This window comes from Cupressus sempervirens, chromosome 9 (genome assembly GCF_028749045.1).
Source record: "Cupressus sempervirens isolate cs-2001-9-10 chromosome 9, ASM2874904v1, whole genome shotgun sequence".
In the NCBI taxonomy this organism is placed as follows: domain Eukaryota; kingdom Viridiplantae; phylum Streptophyta; class Pinopsida; order Cupressales; family Cupressaceae; genus Cupressus; species Cupressus sempervirens.
The window spans coordinates 636100890-636109362 of NC_143126.1; the positions used below are offsets into that span (position 1 = coordinate 636100890).

The window sequence follows — 8473 nt, forward strand, 5'->3', positions numbered from 1 at the left end:
TTTCCTCCACAATTAGACCCAAAGCTTGCAACCCCATTTGCAAAACCTTCACCAAGTGTTGTGCCTTATGAACCATTCATTAGAAAGCCCCTTAAGCTCATCAATTGATAAGTAGGACATGATTTCCACAGCTAGTCAAATTGTGATGTGAATATCAGGATTTAACTGTGTGATTTTGAGTCAAACTCGATGACCCATGTTTCATGAGTAGTGATTCAACATGAATCCATCTCTCATGAGAATAAATGAAACACTTAGCACTCATGGAAATCATGTCCTACTTATCAATAAATTATGTACTAAACCTACTTCAAATCCAAAAAAAAAATGTAAATCTTCAAATGGACTTTCTATGAACTACTTGAAGTCTATAGTTTTACTCTGTATACTCAAGTTATTTCTTCTAAAATACAAAAATCTTGTAAAATTTATATTTCCAACTATAAAAAACAAATAGGTATAAAACTAAGAAATCATAATTACACAGTTTAACAATTCTCCAAATTATATTAGCTTCAAATTGTTGTAAAGAAAGTCAAAATATGTCTTGAAAATCATAACTATCCTTAAATAATTCTTTTGATAACAAAATTAAAAATGATTTAGAATTAGTTCAAATAATATAAATGAAATTATCCTAAAATAGGGTGTGACACTGTTTCATACTACTAAATATTCTTGGACTAGTTGCTCCTTCAATTTTTTCTCTATGTATGTGTTTCTTCCACCTATTTTGTGCATAAAATTATTCTACAAATATCTAATTTGAAGAGTTATTTCCTGTATTAATTGCTAATAATGAAAGTAAGAAGTTGAACGAAGTAAGGGTTTATTGTGTCAATGCTTTTGTACATGATGCATTAACTACTACAACCACCTAAATATACAAAAATAACATGAATATATAATATGCAACTATAATTAAATTATAATCAAATATGTTTTATTGGTTTTCTTGCATCATGATGCATGTTTATATAATTCTTCTTAATAATTGCCAAAAAGAAATCTAAAATATACATTATTAATAAACATATAATAAAATATTCGCATTTGACTTCTTTAAGCATTTGAAATGACAAAAATTACAAATTTCCTGGTGAAATTAAAAATATATGATCTTAATAAAAGAATAATATTTCTATAAATATCCACATTTAAATTGTTGTGGGACATAACCCACTTTATTCAAAGTGTCTTGAGTAGAAATTCTAGGGATATTAATACTACTTGTACTACATTATTTAAATCAGGATCTATGGAATGATCGGTTCCACAATTTTTTTTGTTATTACATCTTGTATCTCTTTTCTATTGGAGTCTGTAAAGGCATCACCATCATTGAACATAAAAAATATTACTCCCATGCCAATATTGAGATATAGGTTTCTAAAAGAACCAAGCATATTTGGAGGCTCGAGAAACTCCTTATTTAACTCTTGTATGTGACTCTCTATATGAATTTTGATATAACTCAAAGCATCTTCCATTGTAGAACCATGGTTGTCTTTCATATAGCACTCTATACTTGACATTATCTCCCCATGAGCTTTTTCATCCTTGAAAATTTTCGAAGAGATATAAGTACATGATTTCCTTTATTTTAACATTTCCAAATTGTTAATCTAATTATAAATATCTAAATCAATTACCTCAAAGTCTTTTTCATCATCCACTAGTCAAGTAATTAATCATAGAAGAGCTTGTAGCTTGGATAATGGGATATCAAGTTGCTCCAAAATTTCATCCGATAAATAAGTATTCATTAGTATTAGTGAATGTATCATTAGAACTTGCATGCCACAGCTTATTACTCCATTCATCAAGTACTCATCAAAACCTGGTAAATGATTAGAAGCTATCCATTATGCTTCATGCATATAAGCCTTGATACAGCTCTTCCGCTATAATAAAAAGAAAAAGAATGATTCAAAATGTTGAATTTTAAAAATTAAACATACATTTTTTACATTGCATATAAATAATACTTTTTAAATTATTAATATAAATAATAACTATATTTCCCATTATTAGCCTTTTGGAGAGACCATATTATTTACCATTAAATTAATCTTTAAAACACACATGGAGAGATATATTTCTAAGAGACACAAATACATGGATTTTTAGGTTTGAAGTGAAAAAGACATTATTTTACTTTACAAAAAGTGAGAGTTATAGTCATCAAACCTTGCAAGCTATAAAAATGTTAAAGTTAAAATCTTCAAAATGGTAATATGTCCATGTTTTCTATTTTGTATGGTAGAATTATTTTTTAAAAATTAAATATAATATGATATTACATTTTTTAAATAGAAATATGTGTATGTTTGTTTTATTTTGTTGTTGACTTTTATTTTTTTTCTATGAATTTAAAGTGAGAGTTGTAATCATTAAAATTAAGAGATAACAAAAATAGAAAATTTATATCTATCTATCTATCTATCTATCTATCTATCTATCTATCTATCTATATATATATTTGAAATTTATGGTAGAAATAAAAAATTAAATCAAATCTAATATAAAATTACATATTTGAAATAGAAACATGTGCATGTTTGTTTTGTTTTTTTGTTGACTTTTCTTTTCTTTTCAAGAATTTAAGTGAGAGTTGTGGTCATTAAAACTGACCAACAAAAATAAAAAGTTTAAATCTTCAAACTAGTAATATGCCCATGTTTTGTTTTGTATGATAAAAATAAATAAATATAATATAATATGAAATGAAATGACATTTCCTAAATAGAAATATGTGCATGTTGTTTGTTTCATTCTTTTGTTGACTATTATTTTTCTTTCATGAATTTACTAAGTTCCTATAGTGCCCCCATTGCAATGTTACAATACGTGATAAAATAAAAAGTAGGAAAGACATACAAAAATTATTCAAATAATAGATATACAAAAGTTTTCATCATTTAATTGTTTCTAAATTTTTTTCAAATAATCTAACATAGTATTGGTTTAAACATCATAAAGAGTAAATGATAGTCATGATTTTGTATTCAAATAAGTAATTTAACAAGTTGAATGTGTGTGTGTGTGTGTGTGTGTGTGTGTGTGTGTGTGTGTGTGTGTGTGTGTGTGTGTGTGTGTGTGTGTGTGTTAACAAACATCTTATTTCATGAAAGAAAATTAAAACATGTGATAATTATTTGTAACATTATAGGAATGGGTATGGATAATAATATGATTAGAAAAATATTAAGATTATATGATCATTATATTTGTACTCACGCAACATTGAATGTATTTGTAAACAAAGGGAGCATGCTTTCTTTCAGATTCACTTGCAATTTCCTTATATATCTCGTATGAAAAATTGAACGCAATTTTCATGTAGTCTGGATGATTATCAACTATGGAAACATCCCATCTACAATAAAAATGATAGACAAAGTTAGAAAAATGAATCAAATATTCAACATAATACAGGATTATTATCTACCTTAATACCTTGTTAATGTTGTTGTGAATGGTTTCAATTCCTCAACAATCACATATGTGTCATAAATATTGTCAAGGAAGAACATACATGTAGATAATTTTCTACAATTAATTCTACATGTACTGAACTCAGGTTCAAATAATGGACTAGCCCACCAAAAATAACTTTCTATGTGATGATGCCGAAAGAAATCTAGTTGAATTGCACTTGAATGTTTCCACCATCCATCACAAATAAATTAGATATCATTATTACAACTCTATTTTCTTGGATTGATTAATAGGTATTCTTTGTATGATTAAAAAATTTTAATTAAATGACAAAAAAAATTGTTTTCCCTAGTGATCTCAATTGACAAATACTCACATGGATATTAATTTTTTTTCATATTGATGTTGTGATTGTAAAATATTGAAGTACAATATTGCTACTTCCAATAGCTTTTTCATGTATATTTTTGGAGTTCTGAGAGAAATAAAAAACTTGAATGATTCATATTAGATTAAACTTAAAAAGATGACAATAGATTCACTATCAACTATTTACTTTTAAATGAGAGTGAAGTATCATGAATTGTACACAAATTTTGATCTTACTTATAAAGGTTATTGGCAAGTGATTTATTGCACTTTTGTTGTCTGATTATATGAATAAAGTTCCAAGCCTCCTACCTTGGAAGCCTACATCTCCAAGCATATTTCAAAGTGTACTCTATCTACAAAATATATCAAAGATCAATATAAACGATAATATATATACACACTAAATTATCAAAAGCTTCCAACTAATACTTAACTAAGCCATTGAAATGGTGTATACTTAAATTTTTTATCAGACTAAGAAGTTTGATGGGTTGTTAACTGTTGAGCATTTGTAATTCTAAGAAATAACAAACATTTAATGTGAAACTCTTGTTTCAATTTTATTTTTCATAAATATTTAAAAATAAGCTGAATGCTATGCTAATCTCTTTCATGAAAAAAGTACTCAACTCCATTAGAAGTGCAATTTTTGATTCTTGTATGTCACCATATTCTTTGATAACATGTTTCAGGTACGTAGATGCAAACGCTTGCTTCTTTTAAGATATCTTCATCAGGAAAATCTAATTCTGAAGTTTTATATAAATTTAAGATCATTTCTAATGTTGCATCTTGATCGCTAGATTCAAAACCAGAGAATTGTCCTTCTTCACCTTTGGACTTTTTAAAAACATCTGCTTATATATCCAAAATATTATTATAATGATTTCAAATATTTAGTTATAGACACGCAATCAAGACAAAAATATATCCAAAATATTATTATAATGATTTCAAATATTTAGTTATAGACACGCAATCAAGACAAAAATAAAAATTCTACCACCTGAACAAACGACATATCTATTCAGTCGTAGTATCCGAAATCCTAGAGCCACCATGTTGAGATCGCCAAAAACACTATCATGATTCCAGAACCTATTAAAAATGATATTATCTGGTTACAAAAATCTTCTGAAATCCAATACTTTTCTCACAATACTAGATACACCTTCATATTTTTTCATATCTAAATTAGATATCCGAGGAAAGCTTTTTGACTTCCTCTTGAAAGTGTCGATCTATTCCCAAATGTTGTAGAACATCAACAAACCAAATATTTTCAAGTACACCGAACTCATCGCCTTCTCCATTAGAAAACATATCAAGAATCTCATCAATTAGTATTGCCCTATGTTTATCGTATGAATAATCCTGATTTCAAAAGAAAATGATTTGGCAAGTTAGTTTTCAATATAGAAAAATATATGATTTATGTAAAACAAACTGCAATATAGTAATCTTTTCATACCGAATATGGAGAATTGAGGGACTGTATGAAATCATCAGTCCACAAGTTAGGATGATGATTTCCAGTCCTTCATGGGCATGTAAGAACTTCCATCATTGCTGGAATTTCCATTAAACATTTCAGCCATGACTGATAACTACAACAAATAAGCACTCGCACTAATAATGAACTGCACTCAGTACAATTTATCGCCTGAAGCGGCAGAGTATTTATAGAGAGTATTGAAGGATTCTAACTATCACTGTGGCAAAAAATGTGTTTTGAAAGTCTACACAAATAAACGTCGAAAAGGACACATATTGAAAAATAGATAGCCTACAATGAGTGTGACTCAAATAAAAAAAGACGAGAGAAAACAGATTGGTTGTTATGGAGTCGTTCTCGTTTTATTATCAGTGAAGACTTTCTTTTAAACTTATAGTCCTTTGCAACAATGTCATGGGATTTTAAAGACTTTAAAAAAACAATTACAATAAGCTTATCTCATTCCCAAGTGAGTTACATAGAGAAATCCTTAAAGGAAGGATATCAAACTTACCCCCAAAGGCATATTTGTACCATATAAAATAGAGACAAACACTAAATGTTATGTCCTAGATTTGAAATAATATGCAATTTAATTGTGTGTAGATTAATTTTTCAATTATAAACTCCTTCAATTGTGTCCCAATGACTTAAATTGGGTGATGAGGTTTTATATGCTATCAAAAATTTATGGATTGAGACTGATAAGGTTTTGGGTGATATTTCAAGTGTGTCTATTTGTTAGAGTTTTGAGATTTGTTTTATATTCAGGGAGTTATTATATATATTCTCTTTCTCTAAATATCCCACTTCATTTATTTCCCTACAACTCTAGACCTATCTCTCTCTATATCTCTTCCTCTACCCTCTGAGAGAGAGAGGGAGTCGTTTTATGTTTGTATATTTTTATAATCATAAACCTAAGCCATATACCCTATAAACTATACCTAGATGGATAGAGAGTGACAATATAGATTGAGTGAGATAGAGAGGTGGTGCAAGAGAGATGGAAGATCAAGATGATGGGAGAGAAAGGTGACAAACTAGACATTGGAGAGAGGAATAAAGAGTAAGTGGTTAAGGGAGAAAGATGAGAGTAAAGAGGGATGGGGAGATATATAAAGAGAGAGGTGGATAATTAGATATAGATGGAAATCCCAATGAGGAGAAATCTAGAAAGGGGAAAGAAGGAGAGAGTGGGAGGGAAATGTAATGACCTTGAAAATGGAGGTAGATAATGAGAGTGGGTGGAAAGGGTTAGCACTTGGGGTAAGGAGAGAGGAGAGGTAGAGGAGAGGGAGATACTTGGGGGGATACTTGGAGAGGGGAGGGAGCAAGAGGAGGATGGATAGAGAGAGAGAGAGAGAGAGAGAGAGAGAGAGAGAGAGAGAGAGAGAAGAGAGAGAGAGAGAGAGAGAGAGAGAGAGAGAGAGAGAGAAGTTAAAGAGGTGAGAAAAGATAGAAGATGATATTCTTAAATGGGTAGAAAAAATCTACATGCACCCATATGTAACCAACTAAACAAAAAATATAAACAACATATAAGATCACATGAAATAATTTTCTTTTACATGTAGAGAATCATGATTCCTTTAGCTACACTAACATACATGCACACTTAGCTCCTTGAATATATAAAAAATCCCAATCTTGATCTCTTCTTATTCATATAAAAATACTACACATACACAACTATTTGACTTCATACATTACATGCAACTTCCATTGGCATATTTCCTACACACGTAGGGATATCATCTTGATATTCGAATATTTTAGTAACATATCCTAAGAGAATATTATGAAAGTCAAGAATAAAAAATAGTTAAGAGGGAATATGCTAAATGGTGGTAAGGAATTATAAATATATATTTGAAAAAGAAAAGGAGGGGATAGTATTATGACATGTTCCATATAGAACTAGATCTACTAACTACAATATATTAGAAATTTTGGAAGAATAAGAAGATAAAGTTCAAGGGTTGGATAGGATGAAGTTGGATAGCTTGGTTATTGCAAAGAAACTCATAAACAATTAAATTAAGGGTTCTTCTCACTTGATCCAATTGCGTTAAGCTTGTGAGCAACAACAAATAATAAGTTTATATAAGGATGAAAATCAATATAGTTTCAATTAGTTTACAAAATTATGAGAAAGTTATTGTTGGTGTTTTTATTCTTAGAATTATTCTTTTTTTGAGAATAGGATGCATGACTATATTAGTAGAGGCATTACATGTCAATAAGTAGATGACCTTAGATTTATCCATCACCTTTGGATTATTATATAAGTTGTACAAAATGATAAAAGTGGGATAATTATGTGAGATTTTATAATTGTGAAGAATTGGAGGAAAATACCTAATAAATACCTTCTCAATATTATATTCAAGAAGAAGATAGGAGATATATGAAATAATTCATTAATAATAGAATATAAAATCAATTGTATAAATGCTACTATTGGTCACTCAAATTATATATTGTAACCTTTATTCAACTCCTTACAATCATTGGTCACCCATATAATATCATTTTTTAGAACATAATGAAGATATTGATCGCTAGAAACGAATTTCAACAAACAATTGAACCTACATAAAGGTAGTAAATTTTGTAAGATATTGATAACTATTGATCTCTAAATGCATAAAAATTCCCATAGGTCTAACACAATATGCATAATGAATTATTTTGATTTGACAAAATATTTCATCTTGGAATTCACAATCATCAAATATTAGCATCCAATCAACTAATCCAAGAACACAAGCATCGAATCCAATGTGATAATAGAAACTCAAAGTTGTTTCCATAAGGTATAAGCTTCAAATGATTGAGAACAACATCCAACACATGTGCCAATACATCCAAAAATTTGTATCTTTAAGGTCAATAATATCAGTAAATACATATAAATATTATTCAACAATGTCTAATAATGTCATACATCGATAATCTAAAAGATCAACTGTATGTCGAATAATGTCATACATGAAATATATGTTGAATATGTCATATATCGAATATAACATACAAAAAAAAGATCAAATATACATCAACTTATGTATGTCCAATATATTTTAAAAGTAACATACATAAAAAAAAATACAAAATGTAAGTCCAATAATGGCATATAGGTGTAAAATATGCATCCCTACATAT

At 28.7% G+C, this 8473-nt stretch overlaps 1 pseudogene; it reads right to left on the reverse strand.

The window, feature by feature from the left end:
- Nucleotides 1-1256: 1256 nt before the first annotated feature.
- Nucleotides 1257-5414, reverse strand: LOC149540326 (sesquiterpene synthase Cad-like; annotated as a pseudogene).
- Nucleotides 5415-8473: the final 3059 nt, after the last annotated feature.